We start from the raw sequence: 14,768 nt of genomic DNA, 5'->3' as shown, positions 1-14,768 counted from the left end.
ATTTAAGTATCTAATTGTAGTTCCCTACTTTATTATTTTGAGTTTGAGTTGAATTATAATAATTACAGTGCAAGAAAAATTACTTACACTCACAAAGGAAAAAAATCTTAGTTTTTTTGATAGCCCTATTTCAAGTAATGTCCAATAAAAATAAAATTCTTAAACAACAAAAGAATTAGAGCACTCTCTTTGGGATTTGGATTTACGCCTTTATTATGTTTTAAAATATTTTAAAATCCCTTTAATCTTCAAAGCACCCAGGTAGTTTTGATACTTGACGAAGTCTAGAAATGGTATTTGGATAAGTCCTACTTATATTTCTGAATTTATTTTTCAGACTTAATCTTTGCCTTTTCTGCAACACATAAGGAATTTCTAAAAATAATGGGTTGAAGTAAATATAACTCATACAAAAGAAAATATGTCTTTCAGCAGTGTATGTATATAGGAGTAGATGTAGAGCATAATACGATGCTTAGCTAATAGAACAAAATGTATAGAAACAAGTGAGTTCTGCTGCATCCAAGTTGTTTCCTTAAGATGTTAATCACCTATTCCAGTGATATTTCTGTTTACAGTGTCTTTTGGAAATCTTTGTTGAGAAAGACTTTTAGAAAGTACCACATACTCTCTTGAATTCCTTCATTGACAAGAATTTTTTTATTGACGGGTTTGATGTAATATTACAACCAACAATGATTAAAGGACAAATATTATAAATAAGATGAACAACAAATTATAAACCAGCATTTCAGATTTTCAAAAACGTCTTGAAATGGCAAGATTATCTTTCCCTTTGCAGCTTGTTTAAAGTTTTGTTTCTCCCTTAAATGATACATTCAGAATAACTAGGAGTAATTATCAGAGACATCTCTTGCCTTATAAATTATTCCAGGGCCAGGTCATCTCGGAAGAATCTCAATCCCCGTTCCTAGTTTTCAAAGGGAGTGGGGCGGTGAGTGTCAGAAGGAAAAGGAGTGACTAGTTGGAAACACGATTGTATTTCCTTTTGTAATCTACAAAGAATGACCATTGTCAGTGTTATTGCAAGGGCACAGGGGTGGTAAAGTAAAATTGTAGCTTTTGGTTACACCAAGGTAATGGTTCTTACAGCCTTCTGAGAGACAAAGTAGGCATTGAAGGTAAAGTTAGGACCCTAAAAAGAAGAAAGTAAGCAAAACTTTAAATTTATAATGCATAGTTATAAAAGGTGGCATTCAAAACAGGTCATAATAGTAAAACAAATACCATTATTGAATGTTGACCCAGTATCTAGTTATTTTAAAATATCGTAACATATTTTTTCTGACCACAAGACATGTATAGTTTTTCTTTTAAACTAAGGCAAGATTGACACATAGTAAAATGCCCAGATATTAAAGATACAATTGCATGTATATTGACAAATGTATTCACCTATATAAACAAGGACCTAATCAGGGTACACATCATTTCCATCACCACACAAAGTTTCTGCACACCTCCGTCCAATAAACCTCCAATCCCTCACAGGCAGCCACTGTCCTGATTTTGAGTAACATAGACTAGATTGGCCTGTCGTAGAACTTCCTAAAGATGTGCCCTTATAATCTGCATTCTTTTGAGTCTGGTATCTTTTGCTTTCACTTAGTGTAATGTTCCCAAGATTCATCAGTATATTTTTATGTATCAATAGCCCATGTTTTTCCATTATTCAGATGGTATTCCATTGTGAGAATGTCATTATTTATGGGTTTTGTTTTTGAACATTTGAGTTAGTTTCTGTTTTGGCTATCATTAATAACGTTGCTCTAAACATTCTGTAAAGGACTTTTTGTGGATATATGTTTTTATTTCCCTTGGGTAAATATCTGGGAGGGAGCTGCTAGATTGTATGGTAAGAATATGTTTGACTTTAAAGGAAATTGCTAAATAGTTTTCCAAGGTGGTTGTAGCATTTTACCTTTCAACTAGAAACACTGCATTCTTCTAGCTGCTCCATACCCTCACATTTGGTGCTGTAAGTGAAGTGGCGTCTCATTGTGTTGTGGTTTTAATTTACATTTCCCTTTTCATGTGCTTGTTAGCCATTTCTATATCTTCTTTTGGGAAGCGTCCATTCAAGCCTTATTTACACCTTCTTTTTTAAAAGTAAAGTTGATTTACAATGTTGTGTTCATTTCAGGTGTATAGCAAAGTTATTCGATATATATATATATATATATATATATATATATATATATATTTTTTTCCAGATTCTTTTCCATTATAGGTTATTACAAGATATTGAATATAGTTCCCGTGCTATACAGTAGGTCCTTGTTTATTTATTTTATATATGTGTATATGTTAATCCTAACCTCCTAATTTAACTCTCTCCCCTTCCTTTCCCCTTTGGTAACCATAAGTTTGTTTTCTCAGTCTGTGAGTCTATTTCTGTTTTGTAAATAAGTTCACTTGTATCATCTTTTTTTTTTTTAGATTCCACATCTAAATGATAGCATGATATTCCTCTGACTTAGTATGATAATCTCTAGGTCCTTTCATGTTGCTGCAAATGGCCTTATTTCATTCTTTTTTATAGCTGAGTAATATTCCATTGTATTTGTGTGTGTGTGTGTGTGTGTGTGTGTACATACACACACACACACACACACACACACACACACACAGAACACCTTCCTTATCCATTCATCTGTTCATGGACAACTTAGGTTGTTCCCATGTCTTGGCTACTGTAAATAGTGCTGCTATGAACACTGGGGTGCATGTATCTTTTCAAATTAGAGTTTTCGTCTTTTCTGGGTATATGCCCAGGAGTGGGATTGCTGGATCATATGGTAGCTCTGTTTTTAGTTTTGTAAGGAACCTTCATGTTATTCTCCATAGTGGCTGCACCAATTTCAACATATATCTTAAATGAAGGTAGTACCATTCGCATTTCCAGATTTAAAAAAGACAAAGATAGAACTGAGAGAAGTCAAGAAAATGTCTTAAGAATATATATATCTTTTAAGTAGTCAAGTTCATTTCTAACTTAGGTCTGTTTAATCCCAGTACCACGGCCTTTCTACTCTCTCTGAATTTTTACCTTTTGGGGTGACATCTGTCTGGAAGGAAGAACTCTTGCCTTCTGAGCCTTGACCCTAAATGCTCAGCGATTCTCCCTGAAAGCGAGGCCCCTGGGAATTCACGAAGGTCACCCTGCCATAGGGTTCAGGTTTATACCCCTTTCAGTTCACATCTCTAAATGTTCTCCTCTAGCTACTTACCTTCTTCCCAGTTCTTAATAAACAAGATGCTGAAGAAGGCCCAGCCTCACCACATGTATCTCCCCACAACTGGATGGGTTGCTATTTATCTTTTCCCTTTGTTCACAGTCTTTGAGCAGAATTTTCCAGACATGCAACTATATTATAATCTAGGTCAATGTAAAGCAATCATGTACAAAATTGTTAAAATCCAAATCTATACCAGTAATGCTGTAATTCAGTATATCTTGCTGAGATCAACAACTGTAATTTGCTTCTTATTTCACTGGCTTCCTGATAATGACAGCGTGTTTTACTTTTCCCATACATCTACCGTTACTATTAATGCAGACTTTTGCTTGACCTTGGCTCAGGTCATTGTAAGTCCATTTGGTTTTGTCTATTTGTTTTTTTCTCTTCCTCTTCTACCCCCTGAGCCCAAGGCAATCTGAGTGGGTAATTAAAATACCAGTTGATTTGCTTGAGAACTTAGGTCCGAAACTATATTTGTTTATGATCAATGGCCTAATGCTATATTCCTTGTGCTATTTTTCATTGGTAGTTATTATTTTTACCAGGTCTTTATTCTAACCTAACTACTTTGACTTCATTTCTTCATGGTTTATTAAAGCATGAGGTTAAAAATGAGTTCAAGTTTACAGCCACCTTAGACTTGTCATTAATTTAATGTCCCTTTCCATTATTAACAAAGTTATTTTCCATCTGGACATATTTTCCTGAATCGAGTACATATTCAGATGAGCAGCACATCCAAATTTTAGAGCACAGAATTGAAAAATTTGAGTACTCAAAAAAGTTTCATCAGTTGAGGCAGCTTACTTGCCATGAGGATAGAAATCATTTAAGATATATACGAGAAATTGAATCAGATACAAGGCAAATGCTTAAATTTTTTACCTTCAGGTGTGATATATGTATGCAGCCTATAAAATTAAACTTTAACCCAGACTATAAAATCATAGTATGTACACTTAGTGAGTTATTCCACATTTGAAGAGAAAAGTAGCAGCAAGAACCCTCACCCCGAATCTTCTCCAACTGCCCTTGGCATTGTCCACAAGACCTTAGTAACTATGGCAATACCATGGGAGAGAAAGATAAACAGAGCTTCTGTATAGGTGCGCTGTCCACCATGGAGGCCACTAGCCACATGTGGCTCTTTAAACTTAAACTAATTAATGTTTAATAAAATGAAAAGAAATTAGTTCCTAGTCATGCCACTTACATTTTAAGTGCTCAACGGTCAAATGTGGCTAGTGACTACCATACCATATAGTGTAGTTATTCAACATTTACATCATCACAGAAAGTGCTATAGGACAACGCTGTTTTTACAATACTTAGTGGGTTACTGTAAATGGAGCTTAATCTGAAGATAATGAAGAAAGCAGAAGCAAGAGAACATAGAGAAATAACCACTGTAATTATAAATAAATATACACATAACTGTGTGCAGGCTGAATGCCACTTAAGTGTTTGAGTATTATCTATTTGGCATCCTGGGTAATGAAAGGTTAGCAATAAAATAACAAGACACATTACCCAAATGAAGGCAGGAACCTGAATGATATAGAAGCTGACAGATTGAGCAGGCTACTTTGATACTCGCATGTGTGCGTTCACACGCGCACGCACACACACACACACACACACACACACACACACACACACACACACCAACATCTCAGACGCTAAAAGGTAAAAAATTCCACTTGGGCTCTGCTTAACCTGAGCCATGGTAAAGTCCCCAAATTATTTCTGTCTTGTGTCTTTCTTTCTACTTTTCCGCTTCAAAAAAGAATGTAAACCATTTGGGGCCTCTTGCCCCTGCCTGATGTCTTGCTTAATCTTTATCCTGCAGTGATAGGAAAGTGGGTAGACGCAAAAGTAGGACAGACCTGGCTTTGAATCTGAGCGCTGCTAATTAACAAGCTCTTTGACCATCACTAAGACTACATTCTCTCATCTTTGGAGTGGGGACAATCATTTTACCCACCTTTGGGTTAGATAAGCCTGATAAAGCCTGGCCACGTTGGTATCTGGTACAGCGAGTGCTGATAAAAGCTCTCCTCATTATACTGACGTCTGCCCTTTTTCCTCAGCACCTCTGTGTTCATATGCTTATTATTCTTTCTCTCTGTATTTCTCTTCTACTCCCTAGTTCCCATACTGTCTCCCAGAAACCCAGAAGAATTAGGAGAGTAACGAAGAGAAGAACCCCAGAAGCATAGAAAAAGGAGACAAAAATTAGTAAGAGAAGAAAGGATAGCAAATGTTTGTAAAAGGGAAAGATATGCTTCCTCTTTCAGTTCCTAAACAAAACACATTTTATTTTATTATTTTATTCTTCTATTTTTCCTTTATGCTAGGAGGTCAGTCTGACTGGCTTTTAAGCCAAAGTAATGATCTGTTTGCTGGAATTAACTAAGTGAACAGTATTTGTGTTTTTTATTAGTTGAGTCCTTAGATGATCATACAATATATTCACCTTGTCTTTTATTTAATTCAATATTTCCTTGAGAAATATGAACGAAAAGAGGAAAACCTCTCTGTTTGGTTATATCGTCTCTGGTAATTTCCTCATGTAAAGCTTTGCTGAGAAATCATTTCATTAAGTGCCCCATTTGTAAGCTGTTTGTGGTGCTTTATAATCTAAGGATTTAATTGTTTCTCTGACTCTGAGGGCAGGCTGCCAAAGCACACCTCACCAACCAAAGCAGGTGACGAATGTTTATTCTGCTCTAATTGGTAACTAAAGTCTGCTCTGCATTATGGTCCAGAGAAAACCCCAGACCTTCTCATCCTGTTGCTATAGAGAAGCAAGTCTGGGCACATGGAAGACAGTCAGTACTTCCTGTGTCTTCTCTGGCTGAGATGATTACAACTGGACCTCAGTCTCTCCATTACTAAAATGGGAATGACCATCCCTGCCCTAACTTCTTTGTAACATCATTGAGATAACTGATGAAAAATTGTTTTTAAAGTCAGAGCACAGTACACATGAAAGTCTGCTTTTCTTAAATGTGATGGAAAATACCACATACATTTGGTAGCACTCATCAAGAAAGAGCCAACAACTCTAAGCAGATCATCTCTAAATAACCCCAAGACAGCTAGTTAATTCAGTGGGAAAAAAAAAAAAAATTAGGAATACAATTACTTGGAAGAGTATCTGGAGGGATGCACGGCTTCCTCGAGGCTTAAAGAAAGTATCCTCCATACTACAGATTATTTATGTACAATTCTTACACCATGATCAGAGCCCAGAGCAGCCTGTCTGTTTTATCTGTGATGCCCCTTCCTCTCTATACCAAACGTGACAGAAGCAGGAATCTTTCTCTCCCTTCTTGATTTCCTAGTCCCAACAATACTTTCAGCTCACTATGAGACTCAGAATGTAGAACTCATTCTAGATTTTTCCCCTCCTCCTTGTTCCTCCAAATATACCTACAAACTGGGTCACTCACATGCATCTTTTGCTCTTCATTTGTGTTCTACCACCTCAAGCCAGGCCTTTGTGATCTTTGCCTGGACAATTACAACAGTGTCTGACGTAGACCTGCTTTAAACATCTTTTCCTGGACTACATAGTTCTGGGGAATCAGTATCTCTAAAAGCACAGTTTGACGGCTTCCCTGGTGGCGCAGTGATTGAGAGTCTGCCTGCCAATGCAGGGGACACGGGTTTGAGCTCCTGTCCGGGAGGATCCCACATGCCGCGGAGCAACAAAGTCCGTGAGCCACAACTACTGAGCCTGCGTGTCTGGAGCCTGAGCTCCGCAACAGGAGAGGCCGTGACAGTGCGGGGCCCGCACGCCGCGATGAAGAGTGGCCCCCGCTCGCTGCAACTGGAGAAAGCCCTCACACAGAGGCGAGGAGCCAACAGAGCCAAAAATAAATAAATTAATTAATTAAAAAAAAACTAAAAGCACAGTTTGAAACTTATTCAAAGTGTTATTCAACTCACCATGTCTTATTCAGTGAAAGGCAAGGATAAGGGGCTGAGCTTTGGAATTAGAAATCCTCCCACTTACCTACAAAAAGGGGGTAATTGTTTATCCATTCAACAGATATTTGTTAAGTACTTACTGCATGCCAGAGACTGGATTAAGGGAAGGATTAAATAAAATAAAGATGTGAGATAGTTAACAAAGGGCCTAATTAGACATCCAACAAATGTTACTACTTGGAGGGGGATGGAGGAGGGAGAAAAGCGAGAGGGAGGAGAAATTGTCAGTCTTCAAGTTTTGATCCTAATGTGTATGATTGTACAACCACCATGTGGTGTTTACTTGTATTTGCTTATTCCACTCTCTCCTCAACCTTTCTTCATCAGAAGATTCAGCAAAACTGCCACCTTCTCGACAAAGCCTCTCTGATTCCAGAACACTTTGCTCTGATTTTTTTTTAAAACTTCCAACATAGCTTCTCTATTAGAAGATTCATCAAGGTGAATAAGGCCTTGTTTGTTTAAATCCTTACATACCCTAGAAAACTTATAACCATGTCTTACACACAGAAGGTGCTCAATGAGAATTGATGAACAAATGAACAAATGAATAGAGGAAGAATAACTGAATGTGAAGATGCAAGTGAGAGGTTTCGTTGCACAGTCTCTTTGGATTCATTTTTCATAAACCTACAGGTATCAGAATGTGTAGTTTGAGATCAAGAAATTTGAGTTCTTTGTTCAGATTGATTGGGGGCTGCCATTTCACCTTCACTAAATAATATAGCCCTTCTGTGTCTCACATGTTCATCAATTCAACAAATATTTGTTAAATACTTCCTATATGCCAAGCAGTGAAACTTTTCCTATAAAGTTTATTTTTATCTGATTTCCCTCCTGGTGATAAACCTTGGTAGATTAAAGAAAATTTATGTTGATTCTCCTTTAGACTCAAATACTTCCTTACACAGACTAGCTGAGTATCTGGTACCTGCAAGACTGGTTAATGAACAAGTTGTTATAATCTGACCGTTCTTTGAATAGTGTTCGTAGAATAAGAAGGAAGGAAAGAAGGGAAGGAGAGAGGAAGAAAAGAGGGAGGGAGGGAAGGAAGGAAAGAAGGAGGGAGGGAGGGAGGAAGAAAAGGGAGGGAGGGAGGGAAGGAAGGAAAGGAGGGAGGGAGGGAAGGAAGGAAGGAAACCTTCAAAGGGTGCTAATTAGATTAGCTATTAATTCAATTTGCAAACAAGTATATGTAATGAAGTAGAATTGAATACTGAAAGTACTATATAAATTGCATCTTTCTTGAATATGAATTGCTCATTCTTTTAAGAGATCAATGCAATTGTCTGTGTTTGCTATCCACCCATTACACTTAATTAAACGGTTCAGGTCCAGTGGGGTCAGAGGTATCCAGTAACATTTACCATCTGACAGGGATCCAGTGGTCTGTACTCTGTGCCTGGGGTAGCCTTGCTTCTCTGCAGTGAGCAGGCATCTGCATTAGGAAAACAGCTACCACTCTAATTTTCTCTAATTGACTTGTTGGCAGCGCTAACAGAGGGCAAAAGATGTAGAGACATGAAGACTGGGCCCCGGCAAGCACTTGGCATTGATGGGGCCACTGAGTGAAGTAACTAATCTGTAATGAATAAAGGACTATGGGCTGTCAATCTAGCACATGCCAGTGGCATTTAATTCACACAAAATAGTAATTAAAAATGATGATGTTCTTCTTACTGGCTTTTGTTACCAAGTACAGCATCTTGGTCCAGCCCCTGAGGATCTGTCTGCAGGTTGTTTGATTCATTCCCTTAGCCCCCGAGAGCCACACGCATCTCGCTACATTCAGGCAAGCCTCAACAAAAGCTCTTACAATAATGGGTCTCTCACCTACCAAGTCTCTGTGGAAGGAGAACCAGAAATTCTCCCCACTGCCCATTCCTTGTCTTTATAACCCCTATAATCAATAAATGTGCATTTATTTCCCCTTTTTCCTAGCCACAAAGAAGATACTGGCCAGAAGCTCTCTGTTTTGGATGCTCAAAGAGTTATTAAGTATTTCTTTATCCTTCTTTGTCCCATTGTGATGTATTCCATAGGAAAGGTTGGCCAAACAATGATGAAAGTCTGATCAAGAGTTTGAAATCTTTGGAATCACTCAGAATATCCATAATTAAAAATAATCCCCATGTGAACATCCACCAAAATTCAAGTTATCTCAGTAGGATTCAATCACAGTGAATTCAAATGAGAAAATACCTCTCTATGTTATTTTTCAGAGGCAGTTGATACATTTTTCAAGCCTATATATCTGTATCATTTCAGCAAATCGAAAAAATAAATTTGCTATCATAATTGTCATTAAATGTATTCCTGAACAATGGGGTCTGACCATAATTAATGATTAATTCATTTTGAATTCATTATTATAATATTAAATGTGTTTAACTCATTTGCTGCTTCTAAAGAGGGAGCAATTCTAGGCAATTCTTTTGTGATTTACTGGTTTTAAAGTTTAAGAGCTCTGAGCATGTGCAGGAAAATAGCTCCACATTGCCCTCTAGTGGTGATCTAGTAAATGACACTCTTCTTTTGTACGAGGAGAAAACACAAACCCTTGTTCTCCTTTGCTCCCATACACTCTCACAGCCATCTTTCCACCTCAGTACACACTTAAACGAGATGCCTCCATCACAATATAAAAGGGGATCAAAGCAATAGAGTCCTATGTCCACTATTAACCAATAACCAAATAATATTCTTATTGTTGTTGTTCAGGCTGGTTCACTATTGGATCAAGTTTGACGGGGGTGTAAAAAGATTCTGTTGTTTCCTTAGTAGATCCAGATGCAATTTGACAAAAGCACTATATGGAGGCCAGAGAAAGCCCAAAAGATGTTGAGTAGCAGGTAGAGTATGAAGAGCATAAAGAAGCTTCTTGAAAAAGGTAGACAGAAGGGGATGTGAACTTGTCTTAGGTCTTTTATTTCCTAGCTAGCTCTGTGTTACTTTACAAATGTCAGTGGACTTACCTGATCCTCAAATTACTGACAACAGCAGAATACCAGATCAAAAAGTCTTGAAGACCCCTGGCTCTAGCAATATTCTTGTATCAGTAACAACTCCATTGTTGTTATGGCAACTCCAAAGGCAAATCTGTTTACCTTTCCTGAGAATAAGCCATTACCACTTTCTATTTAAATTGAAGCTTGGCCACTGTCAGGGTGTACCCAGGGTAGTTAGGATTTGTGGAATTTAGCAGTTAATGTAATTCATTAATCCAACAGCTGGTAAATTATAAAACTCCGTACTCTTTGCTAGCATACCTTATACCATGGCTAGACATCGAATGGAAAAAGCTGCCATTACTCAGATGAGTAGAGACTTGGTGGGTATGGATATTAGCAAGAGTCAGTATTGAAATGACAATGCCTTCGCCTTTACTGTGGGGGGAGATAGAGAAATGGTGACTACTGCTTAGGATCCAGATAGCAGCTAGATGAGGTAATTCAGATTGAGACAAAAATTCAAACCAGTAAAATGAGAATGAACCAGTTGAGTTACTTTTAATTTTTTTAAATGAGAATAAATGCATACTCCAACACTGAAAACCAATAGTGCAGTAATGCTGCAGAGGCTTTTACAGAGTCAGTTGTCTGAGGAGGTAGAAATTAGGCAGCTGGGAGGTGGGGACAGAGTGATGAAGGGATGAATTCAATGTAACGTGGACCAGGCTGGGAGTTTCAGCATCAACCCTGAGCAGGAAGTTCAGAACTCAAGTCAGACATTCTTCCCTCTGAATTCCAGTCTAAATTGGAGAGGTCCACATAAAACAAGCATACTCAATAACCTTGCATAAAGGAGACCTGCTTTATTATTTTATATTTACCCTCTTTACCACATCATATAGTTTCTACGTGGTTGCTGTTGATCTTATGGTTGACATCTTGACTGAGGAAGCCCAGACTTTATGACCTTCCTCCATGAATACATATATATTTGCATAATACATATATGTTCCTACGTATAGTTGTATATGTAGGAATCTGAGGTTATAGACTAGTGGCCATGGACCTGGATTCAGTTCAGAGATATATTTTGTTTTGCCAGCACAGGTTTATTTTCTTTATTTGAATTATTTGCCAACATTTGAAAATGTGATGATTTCCCATAAAAATCTGGATTTCCAGAAAATTTGACACCAGGACTGCTCTCCATATGCTAATAACACCTGCAAGCTGAGTGGTGGCCCCGCTCCTTACATGAATTACTTAGATGAATTCCTGTCCAGCATCCTCTCTCCCCTATTGTCTCTCATACACTGTAGCCAAATATCTTTATCTGTCTGTCTCTCCCTCCCTCTCTCAGGTTTAAAAACAAAGACCAAAACAAAAATCAAATTCTAACTTCTAAGCATGTGAGTTTGACATTCCTGATCTCTCTCTCACTCCCTTAATAAAGAAATACATAGACAGATGAAAATATATAGTATATGTATATTAGGTGAAACCAAATGCAGTTTCACCCAAAAGAAGTAATTTTTTATGGTTTGAACCTAATATAAATGTTTACATTGTAGTTGTATATATGTTTGAAATCAGACTTTGACTTCACTCCAATAACTATAAAGTATATTCTTCCTAGTAGAAAAGTATTTTGGTGATCTTCCTCACTGTATTTTCAATCTGTCCCATCTTTTTCCTGAGATGTTTTTTTCTTCTACCATCCTTCTACCTCTAAATCCTACCCATGCCCTTCAGTCCTAGTTCCAAGTCCAAGAAGTCTTTGATGACCCAATCCCTCACTAATTTTTTAGGCCTCTAAACTCATATAGCATTCATAAGTTGTATCACATACTTTACTGCTTAATTTTATGTAGTCTTTCATTGTTTTCTCTGCCCGGAATTATGATTGTAACCTGACAACAGAGGTCCATCTTTTCCAAATATTCTTGGATCTCCAACAGCATTTAACACTTGTTGACTGATGACTTCCTTTTCGGTAAACTAAGTTGACAACATAAATCTAAAAAAGTAAATATCCCCTCTTGCAGGCGAAGCAATTCACTGAATAGAGGCCCTTCGACTGCATTAAATGTAATCTTATTTTATTCTTCTTGTTGTATTGTGGTTCTTGTGTCACTGTGGTTTGGAATGTCAAATCTTTAACGCTAATATTTAGGGCACATAAAAATTTCACAAAGGAAAATCCATCTAATCAATTTTCAGAGAACATTGTCAAAGATAAATTCACTCATTTTAAAAGCTTTTTTTTTTGTAAAATAAAACACAGACGCAGAAAACCACATGTGACAAATGTATCACTTCATGAATTATTTTAAGTTAGAGTTCAACCTGTTTCTTTGCTGTGTTTCCTGCAAACTGGCATTTGGATCAAGAAGCTTGATCAGACTAAGTAGGTTCGATCCTTTTGGCAAGACTCTAGAGGGTAGTGTGTTCTTTCATTAGGAGGTATGTAATGTCTGGATTCTCTGTTTTATCTTAGCAATCATGAATGCTTAATGCATAGTTTCGTTTGTTCACTGGGGCTGAAAAATAGCAATATTTGAATTTTATCATTTGTTTCTTATTAGTAGGAATAATACAGTAAAAGGATACTCCCCTCACATGCTCTTTGGTTACACAGTTTTTGGTTACACAGAGTTTATTCAAGAAAGACATGATAAATATTTGACTCTTTACCCAGACTTGAAGATAGTAATTTGGTTCCCTGTCAACCTCAGAAGTGACCAACTCTTACTATTCTTTAAAAAATCTTTATGAATTCACACATTCATATGTATTTGTTAAGTTTCATTTCATTGCAACTTTCATCTTTATTGACTCTCAGACTGTCCTCATCTTTGGTCAGTGGAAAACTCTTCCAGGTTGATTTCCGAATCCATTTGACACAATCCTGTTAGTCTTTGAATGTTTCCTTTCTATTTGATATGTGAGGATGCCTCAGGCTCAATTGCTGTGTTTCCTGCCTCAGACTAGGAATCAACCAGTTCTCCAAGAAGCCTTTGTTTCTTGCAGTGCAAAATATTTTTTTCAAAATCTCAATTTGGGTGCTAGGGATACCCATTGTTATTGAGTCAGTTTTTCTAGACATTTTCAGTGGACAGAATTAGAGATTAAATACCTTTTGAGTTTAAACTAATTTTTCAATTAAATTGTAGGAACACAATACTGAATCTTTTGTTCACACCAGGAATCCAGTTCTCAAGGACACAGGGTACAATAGAATTAGAATTTCTCCTGATAGCTCATTTGCTCTATCTCATATTACATTGGTTTCAGAATAACAATAATAATAGTGTCACCATCAATATTATTTATTGAAACATGTTTGCATATACTATTCATATTCTCCCTTAAGTTTATCTTACGATTATAATATAGGTACAATATCAGAACATGTAGCCTTGCAAAATAAAACGTCTTCCTTTTAACCCTCAGTTAGTCTTAGTTCATTAAATTTATTGTTCACCAGCTAATTATTAGGTCAGTATCTCCCCTCATCATTTAGAATGTCTAAAGCTCATTTTCTAGTGGATCTCAGGATCAGGGGAACAATATTCCCTGATTAATTGCAAGTTGATGACAGTTTGGGTGAGCCATTTATATTTAAAGCTAACTCTTGTTGCCTGGAAAATCCTTGAATCACATTTTCTTACCTTGAGTGTCTCAAAAAAATCACTTAAATTTCTTCAGGCACAATATGGTGCTGTCAGAAAGTCTGATAATAAACTAATTTTCCCTCTTATAAGTCATGTATTCTTTTTGTCCATGTGCCTAAAAGATTTTTTTAAGTCAGCAAAAATTTCTTGAACAACATTTTTTCATCTATATTTGTTCTGTTCCCTTTCTTTGGTTTTTTTCCTCAAGGACAACTATTACTCCAATGTTAGCTTCCTTCTAGAATATTTGTCACTTTTTCCTGCATTCTTTTTTACTCTTTCTTCATTTACTTTTGTTTTTGTTTTCGTTTTCTCCTTGTTGCATTTATTTGTTCATCTCATTACACTTTATTACTCAAATTTCTTTTTCACTTAGTGGAATTCTTTCTTGAGCTAGGCCACCCCATTCGGATTTCTTTGTCACTTACATAGAATTCTTTCTTGAACCAGGCTGCCTCATTTCTGAATTCTTCCAATTCTGATTTATGTAACTCTTGCATATCTGGCATTTTATTTTCTTAATGTTGTTTAGCTCACTTTGAAACAGTAAATTGCAGGTTTGATCTGTTTTTCTCATGTATTTTTGATCCTTTCCTTGTGTACTTGTCTATAAGAATGATGTTCTCCTCATTTTGTTTTGTAAGAAATTTAACCCCAACAGATTTTTGTTGCTCGCTTTTATGTGATTTGTTTCCCTGCATTCCCAGAAGTTCAAATAGCTTTTCTAAATACACAGCGTTCCCTATCCTGTTGTTTTCCTTAGACCTGCGCTCAGGGCTCAGCAAACTATAGCCTGTGGGTCAAATCTGGCCTAGGTTCTATTTTTGTTTGGGCCCCAAACAAAAATGGTTTTTATATTTTTTTTTTTTTTTTTTTTTTTTTTG

General features: G+C 36.8%; 1 protein-coding gene across 1 annotated transcript in view; it reads left to right on the top strand.

Moving 5' to 3' along the window:
- DCC (DCC netrin 1 receptor) overlaps positions 1–14,768 on the top strand; it is a 1,189,680-nt gene that overhangs the window by 1,023,020 nt on the left and 151,892 nt on the right. The gene's annotated exons all lie outside the window — the stretch shown is intronic.

This window comes from Lipotes vexillifer, unplaced genomic scaffold (assembly GCF_000442215.2).
Source record: "Lipotes vexillifer unplaced genomic scaffold, Lipotes_vexillifer_v1.1 scaffold195, whole genome shotgun sequence".
Classification (NCBI taxonomy): Eukaryota; Metazoa; Chordata; class Mammalia; order Artiodactyla; family Lipotidae; genus Lipotes; species Lipotes vexillifer.
This window is presented reverse-complemented; position numbering and strand designations above follow the sequence as displayed.